This window comes from Hyperoodon ampullatus (assembly GCF_949752795.1).
Source record: "Hyperoodon ampullatus genome assembly, chromosome: 8".
Classification (NCBI taxonomy): Eukaryota; Metazoa; Chordata; class Mammalia; order Artiodactyla; family Ziphiidae; genus Hyperoodon; species Hyperoodon ampullatus.
Window position 1 is genome coordinate 28,342,498 of NC_136921.1, and position 24,199 is coordinate 28,366,696.

Sequence of the window (24,199 nt, forward strand, 5' to 3'; positions counted from 1 at the left end):
CTCCCTTCTGGCTTGTAGAGTTTCTGCTGAGAGATCAGCTGTTATCCTGATGGGGATACCCTTGTGTGTTATTTGTTGTTTTTCCCTTGCTGCTTTTAATATGATTTCTTTGTGTTTAATTTTTGACAGTTTGATTAAGATGTGTCTTGGTGTATTTCTCCTTGGATTTATTCTGTATGGGACTCTCTGTGCCTCCTGGACTTAACTATTTCCTTTCATTTATTAGGGAAGTTTTCAACTATAATCTCTTCAAATATTTTCTCAGTCACTTTCTTTTTCTCTTCTTCTTCTGGAACCCCTATAATTCAAATGTTGGTTCGTTTAATGTTGTCCCAGAGGTCTCTGAGACTGTCCTCAGTTCTTTTCATTCTTTTTTCTTTATTCTGCTCTGCAGCAGTTATTTCCACTATTTTATCTTCCACCTCACTTATCCGTTCTTCTGCCTCAGTTATTCTGCTATTGATCCCATCTAGAGTATTTTTCATTTCATTTATTGTGTTTTTAATTGATGCTTGATTCATCTTTAGTTCTTCTAGGTCCTTGTTAACTGTTTCTTGCATTTTGTCTATTCTATTTCCAAGATTTTGCATCTTGGAAATAGAATCTTGGATCATCTTTACTATCATTATTCTGAATTCTTTTTCAGGTAGACTGCCTATTTCCTCTTCATTTGTTAGGTCTGGTGGGTTTTTATCTTGCTCCTTCTCCTGCTGTGTGTTTTTCTGTCTTCTCATTTTGCTTATGTTACTGTGTTTGGGGTCTCCTTTTTGCAGGCTGCAGGTTCGTAGTTCCCGTTGTTTTTGGTGTCTGTCCCCAGTGGCTAAGGTTTGTTCAGTAGGTTGTGTAGGCTTCCTGGTGGAGGGGACTAGTGCCTGTGTTCTGGTGGATGAGGCTGGATCTTGTCTTTCTGGTGGACAGGTCCACGTCTGGTGGTGTGTTTTGGTGTGTCTGTGGACTTTTTATGATTTTAGGCAGCCTCTCTGCTAATGGGTGGGGTTGTGTTCCTATCTTGCTAGTTGTTTGGCATAGGGTGTCCAGCACTGTAGCTTGCTGGTCATTGAGTGAAGCTGGGTGCTGGTGTTGAGATGGAGATTTCTGGAAGATTTTCGCCGTTTGATATTATGTGGAGCTGGGAGGTCTCTTGTGGACCAGTGTCCTGAAGTTGGCTCTCCCACCTCAGAGGCACAGCAGTGACTCCTGACTGCAGCACCAAGAATCTCCTCAATTTGGGATGATTCGTTGTCTATTCATGTATTCCACAGATGCAGGGTACATCAAGTTGATTGTGGAGCTTTAATCCCCTGCTTCTGAGGCTGCTGGGAGAGATTTCCCTTTCTCTTCTTTGTTCTCACAGCTCCCGGGTCTCAGATTTGGATTTGGCCCCACCTCTCGGTGTAGGTCGCCGGAGGGCGTCTGTTCTTCGCTCAGACAGGACAGGGTTAAAGGAGCAGCCGCTTTGGGGATTCTGGCTCATTCAGGCCAGGGGGCTGGGAGGGGAACGGAGTGCGGGACGAGCCTGCAGCGGCAGAGGCCGGCGTGACGTTGCACCAGCCCGAGGCGCGCCGTGCGTTCTCCCAAGGAAGCCGTCCCTGGGTCCCGGGACCCCGGCAATGACGGGCTGCACAGGCCCCCCCCGGAAGGGCGGCGTTGACAGTGACCTGCGGTTGCACACAGGCCTCGCGGCGGTGGCAGCAGCCCCAGCGTCCCACGCCCGTCTCTGGGGTCCGCGCTTTCACCTGCGGCTCGCGCCCGTCTCTGGTGCTCCTCCAAGCAGCGCTCTTAATCCCCTCTCCTCGCTCACCAGGAAACAAAGAGAGAGGAAAAAGTCTCCTGCCTCTTCGTCAGGTCCAAACTTTTTCCCGGACTCCCTCCCGGCTAGCTGTGGCGGATTAGCCCCTTCAGGCTGTGTTCACGCCGCCAACCCCAGTTCTCTCCCTGCGCTCCGACTGAAGCCCGAGCCTCAGCTCCCAGCGCCGCCCGCCCCGGCCGGCGAGCAGACAAGCCTCTCGGGCTGGTGTGTGCCGTTTGGCACCGATCCTCTGTGCGGGAATCCCTCCGCTTTGCCCTACCCAGGTACGTGGGGAGTTTCTTGCCTTTTGGGAGGTCTGAGGCCTTCTGCCAGCGTTCAGTAGGTGTTCTGTAGGAGTTGTTCAACGTGTAGCTGTATTTCTGGTGTATCTCTGCAGTTGGTGTTAATACTTCAAAGGAGGCTATTTAGTGTGGTGTAGCAGTGGTACAGCATTATCTTGCCACGTTCTAGAACATGCATTTGGAAGCAGGCTCTTCTTGGCCCTCGTCTACGGTCCTCAAGCCACCACACGTCAGCCACTTCCGCGCCCTCAGAGTTTCCCGGCGGTGCCCCCTCAGAGTTTCCCAGCGGTGCCCACTAAGTACTTTATATTTCAGTATCTTTTACCTGAAGAGAGAGAGGGAAAAAAAACTATATACAGCATCTGAAAGTAAGCATATAGATATACATCTTTTGTTGCAGTGGTTTTTTCATTAGTTTATTTTTAGTTTCTCTTGTGTTAAAAATTTTGCAATTTTCACACAGACCTAGAAGAAAGAGAATCATGCATTATGTCACCTATGTTTGCATAGGTGATTTCATGTACTCTTATGCTTTCTGCAGTCATGAGTTTTCTACAGTATAATTCTTAAGTTCACTGGACGTTGGAACTTTCCCTGCTAACATTACTTCACAGTTGTGGGGTAGATACATCATAACACAGAGGAGTGTGTGTGAATGGAGGGAACATATCCCCAGTCCCCTGACTCCTGTCTGGCTACTGACTGCCCACACTTCTTCACTAACTCTCCAACTCTTCTCTTTCTTCTCTTGCTGAGTATACACATAGCTGAAATAATATTAGATTTAATTTTATTTTAGATTTATATCATTATCTTCAGAAACTGATTGATCCATTGTTTTGAAGTATCAGTCCTCTAAAAGAATATGTCATAATCTGTGTTATTTTTTTCTTCCAGTTACAAATGAATATATAACTTTGTTCTCTGTGTGTAGACATAACAATATTTCACCACACCCATTCCTTTGGTATTAACATGTTGTATATTTCTGTTTTCTTCTGTCTTCATTGGATAATGCCTGTTAATGTTTTCTTGAAAGAACTGGTGCCAGGGTTAATTTTTTCAGGCTGCTGTCCCAAACCTGGAATTTTGTGAAAAGCTTAGCCTTTAACCTATTATGCATGGCTTTTGTAAGTCTTATTCTAATCACCTACATGCATTCTACATTGTTTGTCTTAACTGAAATTGCATCAGTTAAGGGCATAATGTTGTGTCTTTAATTTTTTCCGCCCTTATTCTACTTTCAGTATGCAGTTAAAAAAAGAATTTTTTTAACATCTTTACTGGAGTGTAATTGCTTTACAATGTTGTGTTAGTTTCTGCTGTATAACAAAGTGAATCAGTTATATGTAAACATATGTCCCCATATCCCTTCCCTCTTGCATCTCCCTCCCACCCTCCCTATCCCACGTCTCTAGGTGGTCACAGAGCACCGAGCTGATCTCCCTGTGCTATGCAGCTGCTTCCCACTAGCTATCTATTTTACATTTGCTAATATATATATGTCAATGCTACTCTTTCACTTCGTCCCGTCCCAGCTTACACTTCCCCCTCCCCACGTCCTCAAGTCTATTCTCTGTGTCTGCATCTTTATTCCCGTCCTGCTCCTAGGTTCATCAGAACCATTTTTTTTTTTTTAGATTCCATATATAACGTGTTAGCATACGGTATTTGTTTTCCTCTTTCTGACTTACTTCACTCTGTATGACAGACTCTGGGTCCATCCACCTCACTACAAATAACTCAATTTCGTTTCATTTTTATGGCTGAGTAATATTCCATTGTATATATGTGCCACATCTTCTTTATCCATTCATCTGTCGATGGACACTTAGGTTGCTTCCATATCCTGGCTATTGTAAATAGAGCTTCAATGAACATTGTGGTACATGACTCTTTTTGAATTATGGTTTTCTCAGGGTATATGCCCCGTAGTGGGATTGCTGGGTCATACGGTAGTTCTATTTTTAGTTTTTTAAGGAACCTCCCTACTGTTCTCCAGAGTGGCTGTATCAGTTTACATTCCCACCAACAGTGCAAGAGGGTTTCCTTTTCCCCACACCCTCTCCAGCATTTTTTCTCTGTAGATTTTTTGATAATGGCCATTCTGACTGGTGTGAGGTGATACCTTATTGTAGTTTTGATTTACATTTCTCTAATGATTAGTGACGTTGAGCAGCCTTTCAAGTGTTTGGTGGCAATCTGTATATCTTCTTTGGAGAAATGTCTATTTAGGTCTTTTGCCCATTTCCGGGTTGGGTTGTTTGTTTTCTGATATTGAGCTGCATGACCTGCTTGTATATTTGGAGATTAATCCTTTGTCAGTTGCTTCATTTGCAATTTTTTTCTCTCATTCTGAGGGTTGTCTTTTCATCTTGTTTATGGTTTCCTTTGCTGTGCAAAAGCTTTTAAGTTTCATTAGGACCCATTTGTTTCTTTTTGTTTTTATTTCCATTTCTCTAGGAGGTAGGTCAAAAAGGATCTTGCTGTGATTTATGTCATAGAGTGTTCTAATTTCATTATTTTACATGTAGATGTCTAGTTTTCCCAGCACCACTTATTAAAGATGCTGTCTTTTCTCCATTGTATATTCTTGACTCCTCTATAAAAGATAAGGTGCATGGGTTTATCTCTGGGCTTTCTATTCGGTTCCACTGACCTCTATTTCTGTTTTTGTGCCAGTACCATACTGTCTTGATTACTGTAGCTTTGTAGTACAGTCTGAAGTCTGGGAGCCTGATTCTTCCAGCACCGTATTTCTTTCTCAATATTGCTTTGGCTATTTGGGGTCTTTTGTGTTTCCATACAAATTGTAAAAATTTTTATTCTAGTTCTGTGAAAAATGCCATTGGTAGCTTGATAGGGATTGTATTGAATCTGTAGATTGCCTTGGGTAGTGTAGTCATTTTCACAATATTGATTCTTCCAATCTAAGAACATGGCATATCTGTCCATCTGTTTGTACCATCTTAAATTTCTTTCATCAGTGTCTTATAGTTTTCTGCATACAGGTCTTTTGTCTCCTTAGGAAGGTATATTCCTAGGTATTTTATTCTTTTTCTTGCAATGGTAAATAGGAGTGTTTCCTTAATTTCTCGTTCAGATTTTTCATCACTAGTGTATAGGAATGCAAGAGATTTCTGTGCATTAATTTTGTATCCTGCTACCAGGTTCATTAATTAGCCCTAGTAGTTTTCTTTTAGCTTTTGCCTGTCTGTAAAGGTTTTAATTTCTCTGTCAAATCTGAAAGAGATCCTTGCTGGGTAGAGCAATCTTGGTTGTAGGTTTTTCCCTTTCATCACTTTATATATGACCTGTCACTCCCTTCTGGCTTGCAGAGTTTCTGCTGAAAGATCAGCTGTTAATTAACCTTATGGGGTTTCCCTTGTATGTTATTTGTTGCTTTTCCCTTGCTGCTTTTAATATGTTTTCTTTGAATTTAATTTTTGATAGTTTGGTTAATATGTGTTTTGGTGTTTTTCTCCTTGGATTTATCCTGTATGGCACTCTCTGTGCTTCCTGGACTTGACTGACTAGTTCCTTTCCCATTAGGGAAAGTTTTCAACTATAATCTCTTCAAGTATTTTCTCAGTCCCTTTCTTTTTCTCTTCTTATTCCGGGACTCTTATCATTTGAATGTTGGTGCATTTAGTGTTGTCCCAGAAGTCTATGACACTATCCTCAATTCTTTACATTCTTTTTCCTTTTTTCTGCTCTGTGGCAGTTATTTCCACTATTTAATTCCAGGTCACTTATCCATTCTTCTGCCTCAGTTATTCTGCTATTGATTCCTTCTAGAGAATTTTTAATTTCATTTATTGTGTTGTTTATCATTGTTTGTTTGCTCTTTTGGTCTTTTAGGTGCTTGTTAAACATTTGTAGTATTTTCTCCATTTTATTTCCGAGATTTTGGATCATCTTTACTATCATTATTCTGAATTCTTTTTCAGGCAGACTGCCTATTTCTTCTTCTTTTTTTTTGTCTGGTGGGTTTTTACCTTGCTCCTTCATCTGCTGCACATTTCTCTATTTTCTCATTGTGTTTTAACTTACTATGTTTGGGGTCTCCTTTTCTCAGGCTGCATGTTCATAGTTCCCGATATTTTTGGTGTCTGCCCCTTGTGGGTGAGTTTGGTTCAGTGGCTTGTGTAGGCTTCCTGGTGGACGGGACTGGTGCCTGTGTTCTGGTGGGTAGGCCTATATCTTGTCCTTCTGGTGGGCAGGGCCACATCTGGTGGTGTGTTTTGGGATGTCTGTGAACTTAGTATGACTTTAGGCAGCCTCTCTGCTAATGGGTGGGGTTGTGTTCCTGTCTTGCTAGTTGTTTGGCATGGGCCTTCCAGCACTGGAGCTTGCTGCTGTTAGATGGAGCTGGGTCTTAGTATTGAGATGAAAATCTCTGGGAGAGCTCTCGCCGATTGATATTACGTGGGGCCAGGAGGTTTCTGGTGGTTCAGTGTCCTCTTCTCGGCCCTCCCACCTCAGAGGCTCAGGCCCAACACCTGGCCCGTGCACCAAGACCCTGCCAGCCACATGGCTCAAAAGAAAAGGAAGAAAGATTAAAAATAAAAAAAGAGAAACTGACAGAACCCTCGGAGAAATGGTGAAAGGAAACCCGTACAGACAAAATCACACAAAGAAGCATACACATACAGAGTCGGAAAAAGAGAAAAAGAAAGAAAGAAAAAAATATATATATATATTAAAAAAAAAAACAAGGAAGATAGAATCCAAACCACTAAAGAAATCCATTATGATAATAAGCTCTAAATACTAAGATAAACATAAAACCAGAAACAAATTAGATGCAGAAAGCAAGTCTACAGTTGCTCCCAAAGTCCACCACCTCAAATTCGGGCACATTTGTTGTCTGTTCAGGTGTTCTTCAGATGCAGGGTACATCAAGTTGATTGTGGAGATTTAATCTGCTGCTCTTGAGGCTGCACAGAGAAATTTCCCTTTCTCTTCTTTGTTTGCACAGCTCCTGGCATTCAGCTTTGGTTTTGGCCCCACCTCTGTGTGTAGGCTGCTATCAGTAGTCTGTTCCCCACCCAGACAGGAGGGGGTTAAAGCAACAGCTGATTAGGACTCTCTTGCTAACTCAGGCTGGGGGGAGGGGTTGTACGGTAGTCATAATTGGAATGTGGAGTGAGCCTGAGGTTGCAGAGGCTGGCTTGACGTTGCAACAGCCTGAGGCGTGCCATGTGTTCTCCCAGGGAAGTTGTCCCTGGATCACAGGACCCTGGCAGTGGCGGGCTGCACAGGCTCCCTGAGGGGGTGTGGATAGTGACCTGTGGTTGCACATAGGCTTCTTGGTGGCAACGGCCACAGCTTTAGCAGCTCATATCTGTCTCTGGCGTCCGAGCTGATAGCCGCAGCTCGAACCCATCTCTGGAGCTTCGTTAGGCAGTGCTCTGCCTTCTGTGGGCACACTGGGAAGGAATCCCTTCTCCTCATGTACCCCGAAACAAACGTCTCTTGCCTCTCCGGCAGGTCCAGACTTTTTCCCGGATTCCCTCCTGGCTAGCTGTGGCGCACTAGCCCCCTTCAGGCTGTCTTCACGCAGCCAATCCTAGTTCTCTCCTTGGGGTCTGACCTCCGAAGCTGAGCCTCAGCTCCCAGCGCCCACTCACCCTGGCAGGTGAGGAGACAAGCCTTTCAGGCTAGTGAGTGCTGGTCAGCACTGATCCTTTGTGCAGGGATCTTTCCACTTTGCACCCTGCACCCCTGTTGCTGTGCTCTCTTCCGTGGCTCTGAAGCTCCCCACTCCACCACCCGCAGTCGCCACCCGTGTAGGGGCTTCCTAGTGTGTGGAAACTTTTTCTCCTTCACAGCTCCCTCCCAGAGGTGAGGTTCCCATCCCTATTCTTTTGTCTCTGTTTTTGCTTTTTTCTTTTGCCCTACTCAGGTACATGGGCAGTTTCTTGACTTTTGGGAAGTCTGAGGTCTTCTGCCAGCGTTCAGTAGGTGTTCTGTAGGAGTTGTTCCACATGTAGATGTATTTTTGATGTATTTATGGGGAGGAAGGTGATCTCCATGTCTTATTCCTCCGCCATCTTGAAGGTCTCTGGAGTTAAAATTTTATCAGGCATATATCTTTCTACAACTGAGGGACCTTTTTTTTTTTCTCTCTCTTGTTTGTTCTTTCCTGAACCAAATATAAATGACTAAAAACTCTACAAATGTACATGCCTTTTGACCAGCAATTCCATCTACATATAGGAGTACATACAAAATAAGAATGATAAATATTTTGCAATAAGTGTGTTCACTGTAGCTTTGGTAATAATGACAAAATGTGTAAGCAACCTAAGTGACAATTCAGGTGGACTGATTAAATAAATTCAAGTATAACAATATAATGTGATAATATGTAGCCATTAAAATGATAAAAAATAATGAGCATTGGTATATACTAGGCACAGTGCTAAGTATTGTATGCATAATCCCATTAGTTTATACATCAGTCCTATCAGCCAGGTACTTTGATTATCTCACTATATTTATAAGGCAGTTAAATCTTAGAGAAGTTGAGTGAGCAAGAGCATAGAAGTAGTAAGCAGCAGAATTTAATTCCAGAATTTCTGACTTCAGATCTCAGGGTCTTGACTTGTCATCTGTCTTGAATTTGTAATAGAGGGAAAAATATTCATGATATATAAGATTTATTTCATGCAATAAAAAGGATCTTTATTTTTATTTTAATTATTTATATTTTCTATGCCCACATATTACATAAATTACTGTATAATAAAATAGTACACACTGAATTAAAAGTATGAAAAAAACACACAAAATATTGTTTAATAGAAATTTATATGTAAATATAAAATACTTCCCCTAACTATTCTCTTTAAAGTCATGATGTTTTTAAATTCTTTTCAAAACAGATATTCTTTGTAATATGGTCAAAGGGCTCAGTGCCATGAATGTAGTTTTCCATTTCCATTTCTGTTCAACACTATAAATATTTATCATTCTTATCGACTATGTCCCCCGTTTTATAACAATCAGTTAGACACCTCTTTGGACATACATCAAGTACACTTTCTGCTTTAAAACAAACAAAGTAAAATGTATCCTCCAGGGTTATTTTCTCTTGACCATAACTGGACTCAGTAACCACTCTTTCTTTTCAAAATTCACTGTAATTATCCTTCAGGTACATTTTATAGGTACACTCTAACCAATTAAGTGATAATGATATTTTTATTGAGCATTCCTATATGTATTTGTTTAATTGAGATCTTTCTTACAAAAGTGAATAGAAATAATCTAGAACTGATATAGAGGACCTTCAAGATGGCAGAGGAGTAAGACGTGGAGATCACCTTCCTCCACACAGATACATCAACAGTACATCTACATGTGAAACAACTCCTACAGAACACCTACTGAATGCTGTCAGAAGACCTCAGACTTCCCAAAAGGCAAGAAACTCCCCACGTACCTGGGAAGGGCAAAAGAAAAAAACGAAAACAGAGACAAAATAATAAGGATGGGACCTGCACTTCTGGGAGGGAGCTGTGATGGAAGGAAAGTTTCCACACATTATGAAGCCCTTTCACTGGTGGAAACCGGGGATGGGGGGGTGAGCTTCAGAGCCACCGAGGAGAGCGCAGCAACAGGAGTGCAGAGAGCAATGCAGAGAGATTCCCGCACAGAGGATCAGTGCTGACCAGCACTCACCAGCCTGAGAGGCTTGTCTGCTCACCTGCTGGGGCGGGTGGGGGCTGAGAGCTGAGGCTTGGGTTTCGGAGGTCAGATCCCAGGGAGAGGACTGGGGTTGGCTGTGTGAACACATCCTGAAGGGGACTACTATGCCACAGCTAGCTGGGAGGGAATCTGGGAAAATGTTTGAAAATGCCTAAGGTCAAGAGACCATTGTTTTGCGGTGTGTGAGGAGAGGAGATTCAGAACACCTCATAAATGAGCTTCAGAGACAAGCACAAGCTGCTGAGATCAGCGCGGACACCAGAGAAGGGCATGAAATGCTAAGGCTGCTGCTGCAGCCACCCAGAATCCTGTGTGAAAGCACAGGTCAGTATCCACACCTCCCTTCCTGGGTGCCTGTGCAACCCGCCACTGCCAGGGTCCCATGATCCAGGGACAACTTCCCTGGGAGAACACACATGCCTCAGGCATGCCTCAGGCTTTTGCAACGTCATGCTGGCCTCTGATGATGCAGGCTTGCCCCGTATTCCATACCACTCCATCCCCCCAACCTGAGTGAGCCAGAGCCCCCTAATCAGCCGCTCCTTTAATCCCCTCCTGTGTGAATGAAGAACAGATGCCAGAGAGCAAACTGTATGCAAAGGCGGGGCCAAATCCATAGCTGAACCCCAGGAGCTGTGCAAACAAACAAGAGAAAGGGAAATTTCTCTATGCAGCCGCATGAGCAGTGGATTAAATCCCCACAATCAACTTGAGATACCCTGCATCTGTTGAATACCTGAATAGACAATGAATCATCCCAAAATTGAGGGGGTGGATTTTGGGAACAACTGTAGACTTGGGCTTAACTGTATGTGACTGACTATATTCTGATTTTTATGTTCATCTTAGTATACTTTTTAGTGCTTGTTATTATTGGTGGCTTTGTTGAATGGTTTGGTTGCTCTCCTTATTTTTTAAATTACTTTACTATTTTAATAATTTTTTAATAAGTTTATTTTATTTTTTTCTTTCATTTTTTTCTCCCTTGTCTTCTGAGCCGTGCAGCTGGCAGGGTCTTGGTGCTCCAGCTGGGTGTCAGGCCTGAGGCTCTGAAGTGGGACAGCCGCGTTCAGGACATTGGACCAGCAGAGACCTCCGGGCCCCACATAATATCAATCAGTGAGAGCTCTCAGATCTCCTTCTCAATGTTAAGACCCAGATCCACTCAATGACCAGCAAGCTCCAGTGCTGGACACCCCCTGCCAAACAACTAGCAAGACAGGAACACAACACTACCCATTAGCAGAGAGGCTGCCTAAAGTCACACCAAGTTCACAGACACCCCAAAACACATCACTGGACGTGGTCCTGCCAACCAGAAAGACAGGATCCAGCATCCTCCACAAGAACACAGGCACTAGTCCTCTCCACCAGGAAGCCATCACAACCCACTGAATGAAACTTACCCACTGGGAGCAGACACCAAAAACAATGGGAACTATGAACCTGCAGCCTGTGCAAAGGAGACCACAAACACAGTAAGTTAAGTAAAATGAGAAGACAGAGAAACACACAGCAGATGAAGGAGCAAGGTAAAAACCCACCAGGCCAAACTAATGAAGAGGAAATAGGCAGACTACCTGAAAAAGAATTCAGAGTAATGATAGTAAAGATGATCCAAAATCTTAGAAACAGAATGGAGAAAATACAAGAAACGTTTAACAAGGACCTAGAAGAACTAAAGAGCAAACAAACAATGAGGAACAACACAACAAATTGATATCAAAAATTCTCTACAAGGAATCAATAGCAGAATAACTGAGGCAGAAGAACGGATAAGAGAGCTGGAAGATAAAACAGTGGAAATAACTACTGCAGAGCAGAATAAAGAAAAAAGAAGGAAAAGAATTGAGGATAGTCTCAGAGACCTCTGGGACAACATTAAACACACCAACATTAGAATGATAGGATTCCCAGAAGAAGAAGATGAAAAGAAAGTGACTGAGAAAATATTTGAAGAGATTATAGTTGAAATCTTCCCTAATATGGGAAAGGAAATAGTCAAGTCCAGGAAGCACAGAGAGTCCCATACAGGATAAATCCAAGGAGAAACATGCCAAGACACATAATGATCAAACTATCGAAAATTAAATTCAAAGAAAAAGTATTAAAAGCAGAAAGGGAAAAACAACAAATAACATACAAGGAAATCCCCATAAGGTTAACAGCTGATCTTTCAGCAGAAACTCTGCAAGCCAGAAGGGAGTGGCAGGTCATACTTAAAGTGATGAAAGGGAAAAACCTACAACCAGTATGACTCTACCCAGCAAGGATCTCATTCAAATTTGACAGAGAAATTAAAACCTTTACAGACAAGCAAAAGTTGAGAGAATTCAGCAACACCAAACCAGCTTTACAACAAATGCTAAAGGAAATTCTCTAGGCAGGAAGCACAAGAGAAGGGAAAGACCTTCAATAACAAACCCAAAACAATTAAGAAAATGGTCATAGGAACATACCTAATGATAACATCCTTAAATGTAAATGAATTAATTGCTCCAACCAAAAGACATAGACTGGCTGAATGGATACAAAGACAAGATCCGTATATATGCTGTCAACAAGAGACCCACTTCAGACCTAGGGACACATACAGACTGAAAGTGAGGGGATGGAAAGAGATATTCCATGCAAATGGAAATCAAAAGACAGCTGGAGTAGCACTTCTCATTTCAGACAAAATAGACTTTAAAATAAAGATTATTACAAGAGACAAAGAAGGACACTACAAAATGATCAAGGGATCAATCAAAGAAAAAATATAACAATAGTAAACATTTATGCACCCAACATAGGAGCACCTCAATACATAAGGTAAATGCTAACAGCCTTAAAAGGGGAAAACAACAGTAACACAATAATATTAGGGGACTTTAATACCCCACTTTCACCAATGGACAGATCATCCAAAATGAAAATAAACAAGGAAACACAAGCTTTAAATGATACATTAAACAAGATGGACTTAATTGATATTTATAGGACATTGCAACCAAAACCAACAGAATACACTTTCTTCTCCAATGCAGATGGAACATTCTCCAGAATAGATCATATCTTGGGTCACAAATCAAGCCTTGGTAAATTTAAGAAAATTGAAATTGTATCAAGTTTCTTTTCTGATCAAACGCTATGAGACTAGATATCAATTACTGGAAAAAAAATGTAAAAAATACAAACAAATGGATGCTAAACAATACGCTACTAAATAACCAAGAGACCACTGAAGAAATCAAAGAGGAAATCAAAAAATACCTAGAAACAAATGACAATGAAAACAGGACTACCCAAAACCTATGGGATGCAGCAAAAGCAGTTCTAAGAGGGAAGTTTATAGCAGTACAATCCTACCTGAAAAAAACAAGAAAAATCTCAAATAACAACCTAACCTCACATCTAAAGCAATTAGAGAAAGAAAAACAAAAAACCCCAAAGTTAGCAGAAGGAAAGAACTCATAAATATCAGATCAGAAATAAATGAAAAAGAAATAAAGGAACAATAGCAAAGATCAGTAAAACTGAAAACTGGTTCTTTGAGAAGATAAACAAAATTGATAAACCATTAACCAGACTCATCAAGAAAAAAGGGAAAAGACTCAAATCAACAGAATTAGAAATGAGAAAGTAGAAGTAACAACTGACAGTGCAGAAATACAAAGGCTCACAAGAGACTACTACAAGCAACTATATGCCAATAAAATGGACAACCTGGAATAAATGGACAAATTCTTAGAAAAATACAACCTTCTGAGACTGAATCAGGAAGAAACACAAAATACAAACAGACCAATCACAAGCACTGAAAATGAAACAGTGATTAAAAATTTTCCAACAAACAAAAGCCCAGGACCAGATGGCTTCTCAGCAGAATTCTGTCAAACATTTAGAGAAGATCTAACACCTATCCTTCTCAAACTCTACCAAAATGTAGCAGAGGGAGGAACACTCCCAAACTCATTCTACGAGGCCACCATCACCCTGATACCAAAACCAGACCAAGATGTCACAAAAAAAGAAAACTACAGGCCAATATCACTGAAGGACATAGATGCAAAAATCCTCAAAAAATACTAGCAAACAGAATCCAACAGCACATGAAAAGGTTCGTACACCATAATCAAGTGGGGTTTATCCCAGGAATGCAAGGATTCTTCAATATACAGAAATCAATCAGTGTGATGCACCACATTAACAAACTGAAGGATAAAAACCATATAATCATCTCAATAGATGCAGAAAAAGCTTCCAACAAAATTCAACACCGATTTATTATAAAAACCTTCCAGAAAGTAGGAACAGAGGGAACTTACCACAACATAATAAAGACCATATATGACAAGGCAACAGTCAACATCATTCTCAGTGGTGAAAAACTGAAACTATTTCCACTTATATCAGGAGCAACACAAGGTTGCCCACTCTCTCCACTATTATTCAAAATAGTTTTGGAGGTTTTAGCCACAGCAATCAGAGAAGAAAAAGAAATAAAATAAAATCAGAAAAGAGGAAGGCAAACGGTCACTGTTTGCAGATGACATGATACTATACATAGAGAATCCTAAATATTCTACCAGAAAACTACTAGAGCTTACCAATGAATTTGGTAAAGTAGCAGGATACAAAATAAATGCACAGAAATCTCTTGCATTCCTATACACTAATGATGAAAAATCTGGACGAGAAATTAAGAAACACTCCCATTTACCATTGCAACAAAAAGAATAAAACACCTAGGAATAAACCTACCTAAAGAGACAAAAGACCTGTATTCAGAAAACTATAAGACACTGATGAAAGAAATTAAAGATGATACAAACAGACGGAGAGATATACCATGTTCTTGGATTGGAAGAATCAACATTGTGAAAATGACTATACTATCCGAAGCAATCTACAGATTCAATGCAATCCCTATCAAACTTCCACTGGCATTTTTCACAGAACTAGAACAAAAAATTTCACAATTTGCATGGAAACACAAAAGACCCCGAATAGTGAAAGCAATCTTGAGAAAGAGAAACGGAGCTGGAGGAATCAGGCTCCCTGACTTCAGACTATACTACAAAGCTACAGTAATCAAGACAGTATGGTACTGGCACAAAAACAGAAATAGATATCAATGGAACCGGATACAAAGCCCAGAGATAAACCCCCACACATATTGTCACCTTATCTTTGATAAAGGAGTCAAGAATATACAATGGAGAAAAGGCAGCCTCTTTAATAAGTGGTGCTGGGGAAACTAGACAGCTACATGTAAAAGAATGAAATTAGAACACTCCCTAGCACCATACAAAAAAATAAACTCAAAATGGATTAAAGACCTAAATGTAAGGCCAGACACTATCAAACTCTTAAAGGAAATCATAGGCAGAACACTCTATGACATAGATCACAGCAAAATCCTTTTTGACCCACCTCCTAGAGAAATGGAAACAAAAACAAAAAGAAACAAATGGGTCCTAATGAAACTTAAAAGCTTTTGCACAGCAAAGGAAACCATAAACAAGACTAAAAGACAACCCTCAGAATGGGAGAAAATATTTGCAAATGAAGCAACTGACAAAGGCTTAACCTCCAAAATTTATAAGCAGCTCATGCAACTCAATATCAAAAAACCAAACAACCCAATCCTAAAGCAGGCAGACACCTAAATAGACATTTCTCCAAAGAAGATATATATATTGCCAACAAACACATGAAAGAATGCTGAACATCACTAATCATTAGAGAAATGCAAATCAAAACTACAATGAGGTATCACCTCACACCTATCAGAATGGCCATCATCAAAAAATCTACAGAGAAAGAATGCTGGAGTGGGTGTGGAGAAAAGGGAACCGTCTTGCGCTGTTGGTAGAATGTAAATTGATACTGCTGCTATGGAAATTAGTATGGAGGTTCCTTAAAAAACTAAAAATAGAACTACCATATGACCCAGCTATCCCATTCCTATGCACATACCCTGAGAAAACCATAATTCAAAAAGAATCATGTATGATAATGTTCATTGTAGCAATATTTACAATAGCCAGGACATGGAAGCAACCTAAGTGTCCATTGACAGATGAATGGATAAAGATGATGTGGCACATATATACAATGGTATATTACTCAGCCATAAAAAGAAATGGAATTGAGTTATTGTGTAGTGAGGTGCATGGACCTAGAGTCTGTCATACAGAGTGAAGTAAGTCAGAAAGAGCAAAGCAAATACTGTATGCTGACACATATATATGAAACAATAAAAGGTTCTGAAGAACTTAGGGTCGGGACAGGAATAAAGACGCGGACATAGAGAATGGACTTGAGGACCCGGGGAGGGGGAAGTGTAAGCTGGGATGAAGTGAGAGAGTGGCATTGACATATATACACTGTCAAATGTAAAATAGGTAGCTAGTGGGAAGCAGCCACATAGAACAGGAAGATCAGCTCCGTGCTTTGTAACCACCTAGAGGGGTGGGATAGGGAGGGTCGGAGGGAGACCCAAGAGGGATGGGATATGGGGATACGTGTATACGTATGGTTGATTCAGTTAGTTATGCGGCACAAACTAACACAACATTGTAAAGAAATTATACTCCAATAAAGATGTTAAAAAAAAGAGAATTATCCTAGAACTGTATTATATTTCTTCCCTCAATATAGTTAAATGTTTTATTCACTCAAATAACTTTAGTGGTCCTCCTTTCTCTTAATACTTGCCACTTAGTGTTTTTGTCTGCCTGTCTGTCTCTCTCCTCTCTCTTTCCATATATAAATATCTGTATATACCTATAGCTATATCTAAAGAAATTAACATACTGATTTCTTACAAGGAAGGTGGTTGAGAAAATTAATGAATCAACCTCCTATTAACATATCTCCTGCTAATGATAGTCATAAATTAACCCAAAGCTTTCTCGTGGGTAGGAAAAACACTTAAGAGTCTCTTGTGAGAGTCCATGCAAGAGATATTGATGAATAGGAGCCTTGTGGTCATGAGGAAAATACAGATAAATGCATGGATTCCAGTTTCGTTGGAAGCTAGCGCATGATAAGTTTGTAATAAATAATTATTAAATGAATAAATGAGTAAATGAATGTAGAAATTACTAAAATAAAATCTTTTCCCTCCAGTAGCACATAATCTAATGTTGGTGACACATCTACAGAATTATAATCAGAATTATTTTTAAAAATCATTTTTGTTGAGTGACTCGAACAGAATAAGCAAAGGGTTTCACTCAATCCATTAATCCCATGTTCTTTTGGAAATATTAATAAATAAATCTTTTTTAATGTTAAAGAGAATCAAGATTAATATGAAGTTTCTACAACTGAGTTCCAATAGATAGGATCTAAGAGTAAAACAGATAGTAAGCATGTCTTAATACTGCAATATTACTTTATATGTATTTTAACTTCAGTTCTTTTACTATTGCAAAGTGTCTTTTCAAAAAATAGTAATGGATCAAATTACCATGAGCACAGAAATATAAAAGTTAACAAAATAAAGAGTACATAGGGGCTTCCCTGGTGGCGCAGTGGTTGAGAGTCCGCCTGCAGATGCAGGGGATGCGGGTTCGTCTCCCGGTCCGGGAAGATCCCACATGCCGCGGAGCGGCTGGGCCCGTGAGCCATGGCTGCTGAGCCTGTGCATCCAGAGCCTGTGCTCTGCAACGGGAGAGGCCACAGCAGTGAGAGGCCCGCATACCGCCAAAAAAAAAAAAAAAAAAAAAAAAAAAGAGTACATAGGGTTATGCTCTTTAGACTTAATAAAATGATAACTTTTATTTTACTATTACTCTGTGTCAGACCCTGGGCCAAGCACTTACTATACATGACATCAGTTAGTAATATTTAATAAATAAATAACACATCATTTAATAAACTTTGACTACTAATTTGAACTATTTTAAAAGTATAATTTAAATTCTAAGCAAAACTGTTTAACAAATGCTAAATTTTTTATCAGTGAATTTGTCCAAGTGTATATTGATACATAATGTTAAAGAGTCTCATTCCAGAATAATAGTTTTTGAATCATCAGGCAAACACACAAGCATGATTCAAAGGTTGATGAAACTTTAATCCAGTCATTTCCTTTTGTAACATTAAAGTATTTATATTTCTTTACAAGTGCTAGCAAAGATGCTGAGGCAGAAATTTCAAAGTAATTATAAAGTCTAAGTAGAATAGTATGACTCTTCCTTTCCTGATATTTCTTAATATTTGTGGAGTAAGTGAGTGATGAGATTTAAGGAATGATCTATTTTGGTCGTGAGCAAAATGGCAGGGGGTGGGGGGGAGAGTAACTTACTGAAGTAAGAATAGCTGCTGTTTTTCTACAAGATTCAGACTGCCATGCAAGTGAACCGCCTAGCACAAAGGCCATTGCAGTAGTCCTCCCTTATCCATGGATTCGCTTTCCATGATTTCAGTTACCCCCGGTAAACCATAGTCTGAAAATTTTGAATGGAAAATTCTAGAAATGAACAATTCATTAATTTTAAATTGCACATCGTTATGAGTAGCTTGATGAAATCTGGTGCTGTCCTGTATGGTATGTGTATCAACCCTTTGTCCAGCATATGACCCCGTTAGTCACTTAGCAGATCTCAGATCATCTGCCGTGCTTGTGTTCAGCTAACCTTTATTCTACTTAATAATGGCCTCAAAGCACAAGAATAGTGATGTTGGCAATTCAGATATGCCCAAGAGGAGCCGCAAAGTGCTTCCTTTAAGTGAAAAGGTGAAAGTTCTCTACTTAATAAGGAAAGAAAAAAATCAGATGCTGAGGTTGCTATGATCTACAGAAAGAATGAATCTTCTAGTTGTGAAATTGTGAAGAAGGAAAAAAGAAATTCTTACTAGTTTTGCTGTTGACCTCAAACTGCAAAAATTACAGTGATGGTGCATGGTAAGTGATTAATTAAGACAGGAAAGACATTAAATTTGTACAATAAGATATTTTGAGACAGAGAGACCACATTCACATAACTTTTATTACAGTATATTGCTATAATTGTCCTATTTCATTATTAGTTATTATTATTAATCTCTTACAGGCCTAATTTTTAAATTAAATTATCATAGGTATATATGTATAGGAAAAAGCATAGTACAGTTGACCCTTCAACAACATAGGTTTGAACTGTGCACATCCGCTTATACATGGGTTTTTTTTTCAATAAATATATACTGCAGGACTACATGGTTAGCAGAATCCTTGCTTGGTTGAATCCACGGATGCAGAACCATGGATACGGAGGGTCAACTGTAAGTTTATAGGTGGATTTTCAACTGTGCAGGGGTTGGCGCCCCAGATCCCTGAGTTCAAGGGTCAACTGTATAAATAGGGTTCAGTACAATGTGCAGTTTCAGGCATCCACTGGGGGTCTTGGAAAGTATCCCCCATGGATTAGGGGAGACTACTATATTTCAGAGAAATCTGAAATCCTGGCCTCAGACACGGTCAGAGGAGTGCTGGGAAAAGTCTTTCCTATCCCCCAACTCTAAAACAATTTCCCTGCCTTGATCTGCAGTAGTGTCTGTAAAATCCCAATTGGCCATCTTTTGTGGTCAATTTATGGGAGTTATTGGACAATATAGAAAAACTTAGTTTGTTAGCAAGAGGAACAGATTTGGAGTAAGCTGGTTTGCCTTGAATAAGCTGGTTTATTCCCCTGTTGCAAAATGGGAAGAATATCTTCCTCAAAGGTTGTTTTGTGAGAATTCAGTGTAATTATGTAAGTATTTGTGTATTAGAGAAGGCTATGTAGGGTGATGCTAATTCATTTAATGTTTCCCATAGTGGATGGCTCACAGGCTTTGAGAGTTGAGAGCACCAGTTTCCTGGTAAGGATTCAGGTAATTCTATGAGTAACACTGCACTGCAGAGAAAAGCAAGCAAGTCACATGTTGATGATTTCAGTGTTTTGTATGAGGCTGGCCATCAGTGAATACATTGAAAGTTTGATAAGCATGTGGTGAGATAGAACTATATTAAATGATCTGGAAATTCAGCCCTGTCCTTCAGATTTCAAGATGGCATTGTTCCCAGACAAGTTATTCAGTTCCTAAAAGCTTCAGAGAAAGAGCTTTCTGCCTTAGTAAAGCACCCCAGGGTTTGCCAGCTACAAGGTAGAAATCCTCTTCCAAATATCTCACCGCATTCCTGCTGCAGTTGGTCTGACTGTTCCCTTATTGGAGATGGAAAAATACAGACGGGACGCTCTTAAAAGAAATCCATTATGTATATATATATCCCCCCAAAAAAGATGATGCTGATGATTCCCTTTGCAAAAACTTAAAAACAAAGTTTTTACATAGAAAATTTATTGTTAAACAAAACACTACCTTTGAACTATTTATAAAATAATCAAGTACCAAAATAAAACAGATAATAAAAATGATTAAATAAAAATACAAATATTGCTGTGGTTGATGGTTTTATAGAATATAGTTCTCCTTTGGGTTCCTAACACTTGCAGTTACCCAAGGCCTAGATTGCTAAAGTCACTTTTGAACCATTTTAATTAGTCTTAGTGAATGGAGACTTTAGAAGGTGGGGACAATAAGGAGGGAATGAGGGAGAGGAAGAAGGAAGAAAACAAGGGGACCAGAAGGTCTAGTAAAATTGAAATTCACTTGTGAACTGAAATGTAAAAATCTTGTGGCTGAATTACAGTGAGATATACAGAGAAATTGACTCTGGATAGACTGAAAAATAAGTTTGTTTAAAGAAAACATGAAAAGGGCTTATTTTTACTGCTTATTAAATATTAAACAACATAAATGTTAACAGTGGTTTGCCAACATTTCCAAAGAATGAAATTTAATAAACTTTCTACATTCATTATATGCATTAGTTTCTCCTGGTAATTTCTAAAATGATAATAATAATGCTTCATAATAAACTTTTTACCATCTTTATTGGAGTATAATTGCTTTCCAATATACTCTAGGATATTATCTTATAAATTTTTTTAATTTTTATTTTATTTTTACTGAAGATTTATTTTTTATATTTTATTTTATTTTTTAATTATTTATTTATTTATTTTTAACATCTTTATTGGAGTATAACTGCTTTACAATGGTGTGTTAGTTTCTGCTTTATAACAAAGTGAATCAGCTATACATATATATATATATATATGTTCCCATATCTCATCCCTCTTGCATCTCCCTCCCTCCCACAATCCCTATCCCAGCCTTCTAGCTGGTCACAAAGCACAGAGCTGATCTCCCTGTGCTATGTGGCTGCTTCCCACTAGCTATCTATTTTACGTTTGATAGTATATATAAGTCCGTGCCACTCTCTCACTATGTCCCAGCTTACCCTTCTCCCTCCCCGTATCCTCAAGTCCATTCTCTATGTCTGTGTCTTTATTCCTGTCCTGCCCCTAGGTCCTTCAGAACGAGTTTTTTTTTGTTTTTGTTTTTTTTTTTTTTAGATTCCATAGCATATGGTATTTGGTTTTCTCTTTCTGACTTACTTCACTCTGTATGACAGACTCTAGGTCCATCCACCTCACTACAAATAACTCAATTTCATTTCTTTTTATGGCTGAGTAATATTCCATTGTATATATGTGCCACATCTTTATCCATTCATCTGTCGATGGACACTTAGGTTGCTTCCATGTCCTGGCTATTGTAAATAGAGCTGCAATGAACATTGTGCTACATGACTCTTTTTGAATTATGGTTTTCTCAGGGTATATGACTAATAGTGGGATTGCTGGGTTTATGGTAGTTCTACTTTTAATTTTTGAGGAACCTCCATACTGTTCTCCATAATGGCTGTATCAATTTACATTCCCACAAACAGTGCAAGAGGGTTCCCTTTTCTCCACACCCTCTCCAGCATTTATTGTTTGTAAATTTTTTGATGATGTCCATTCTGATCGGTGTGAGGTGATACCTCATTGTAGTTTTGATTTGCATTTCTCTAATGATTAGTGATGTTGAGCATTCTTTCATGTGTTTGTTGGCAATCTGTATATCTTCTTTGGAGAAATGTCTATTTAGGTGTCCGCCCATTTTTGGATTGGGTTGTTTGGATTTTTGATATTGAGTTGCATGGGCTGCTTGTAAATTTTGGAGGTTAATCCTTTGTCAGTTGCTTCATTTGCAAATATTTTCTCCCATTCTGAGGGTTGTCTTTTAGTCTTGTTTATGGTTTCCTTTGCTGTGCAAAAGCTTTTAAGTTTCATTAGGACCCATTTGTTTCTTTTTGTTTTTGTTTCCATTTCTCTAGGAGGTGGGTCAAAAAGGATCTTGCTGTGATTCATATCATAGAGTGTTCTGCCTATGATATCCTCAAAGAGTTTGATAGTGTCTGGCCTTACATTTAGGTCTTTAATCCATTTTGAGTTTACTTTGTGTTTAGTGTTAGGGAGTATTCTAATTCCATTCTTTTACATGTAGCTGTCTAGTTTCCCCAGCACCACTTATTAAAGAGGCTGTATTTTCTCCAGTGTATATTCTTGACGCTTTATCAAAGATAAGGTGACCACATGTGCATGGGTTTATCTCTGGGCATCCTTTCCTGTTCCATTGATCTCTATTTCTGTTTTTGTGCCAGTATCATACTGTCTTGATTACTGTAGCTTTGTAGTATAGTCTGAAGTCAGGGAGCCTGATTCCTCCAGCTCCGTTTTTCTTTCTCAAAATTGCTTTCGCTATTCAGGGCCTTTTGTGTTTCCATACAAATTGTGAAATTTTTTGCTCTGGTTCTGAGAAAAATGCCATTGTTAGCTTGATAAGGATTGCATTGAATTTGTAGATTGCTTTGGGTAATAGAGTCATTTTCACAATGTTGATTCTTCCAATCCAAGAACTTGGTATATCTCTCCATCTGTTTGTATCATCTTTAATTTCTTTCATCAGTGTCTTATAGCTTTCTGCATACAGGTCTTTTGTCTCCTTAGGTAGGTTTATTCCTAGGTATTTTATTCTTTTTGTTTCAGTGGTCAGTGGGAGTGTTTCCTTAATTTATATTTCCGATTTTTCATCATTAGTATGTAGAGATGCCAGAGACTTCTGTGCATTAATTTTGTATCCTGCTACTTTACCAAATTCATTGATTAGCTCTGGTAGTTTTCTGGTAGCATCTTTAGGATTCTCTATGTATAGTATCATGTTATCTACAAACAGTGACAGCTTTACTTCTTCTTTTCCAATTTGGATTTCTTTTATTTCTTTTTCTTCTCTGATTTCTGTGGCTAAAACTTCCAAAACTATGTTGAATAACAGTGGTGAGAGTGGACAACCTTGTCTTGTTTCTGATCTTAGTGGAAATGGTTTCAGTTTTCACCATTGAGAATGTTGGTGGCTATGCGTTTGTCATATATGACCTTTATTATTTTGGAGTAAGTTTCCTCTATGCCTACATTCTGGAGGGTTTTTATCGTAAATGGGTGTTGAATATTGTTGAAAGCTTTTTCTGCATCTATTGAGATGATTATATGTTTTTTATCCTTCAGTTTGTTAATATCATGCATCACATTGATTGATTTGTGTATATCAAAGAATCTTTGCATTTCTGGGATAAACCCCACTTGATTACGGTGTATGATCCTTCACATGTGCTGTTGGATTCTGTTAGTATTTTGTTGAGGATTTTTGCATCTATGTTCTTCAGTGATATTGGCCTCTAGTTTTCTTTTTTGTGACATCTTTGTCTGGTTTTGGTATCAGGGTGATGGTGGCCTTGTAGAATGAGTTTGGGGGTGTTTCTCCCTCTGCTATATTTTGGAAGAGTTTGAGAAGGAAAGGTGTTAGCTCTTCTCTACATGTTTGATAGAATTCGCCTCTGAAGGTATCTGGTCCTGGGCTTTTGTTAGGTCCTGGGAAGATTTTTAATCACAGTCTCAATTTCAGTGCTTGTATTTGGTCTTTTTATATTTTCTGTTTCTTCCTGGTTCAGTCTCAGAAGGTTGTGCGTTTCTAAGAATTTGTCCATTTCTTCCAGGTTGTCCATTTTATTGGCATAGAGTTGCCTGTAGTAATCTCTCATGATCCTTTGTTTTTATGCAGTGTCAGTTGTTACTTCTCCTTTTTCATTTCTAATTCTATTGATTTGAGTCTTCTTCCTTTTTTTCTTGCTGAGTCTGTCTAATGGTTTATTAATTTGGTTTATCTTCTCAAAGAACCAGCTTTTAGTTTTATTGATCTTTGCTCTTGTGTCCTTCATTTCTTTTTCATTTATTTCTCATCTGATTTTTATGATTTCTTTCCTTCTGCTAACTTTGGGGTGTTTTGTTCTTCTTTCTCTAATTGCTTTAGGTGTAAGGTTAGGTTGTTTCTTAGAGATGTTTCTTGTTTCTTGAGGTAGGATTGTATTGCTATAAACTTCCCTCTTAGAATTCCTTTTGCTGCATCCCATAGGTTTTGAGCCATC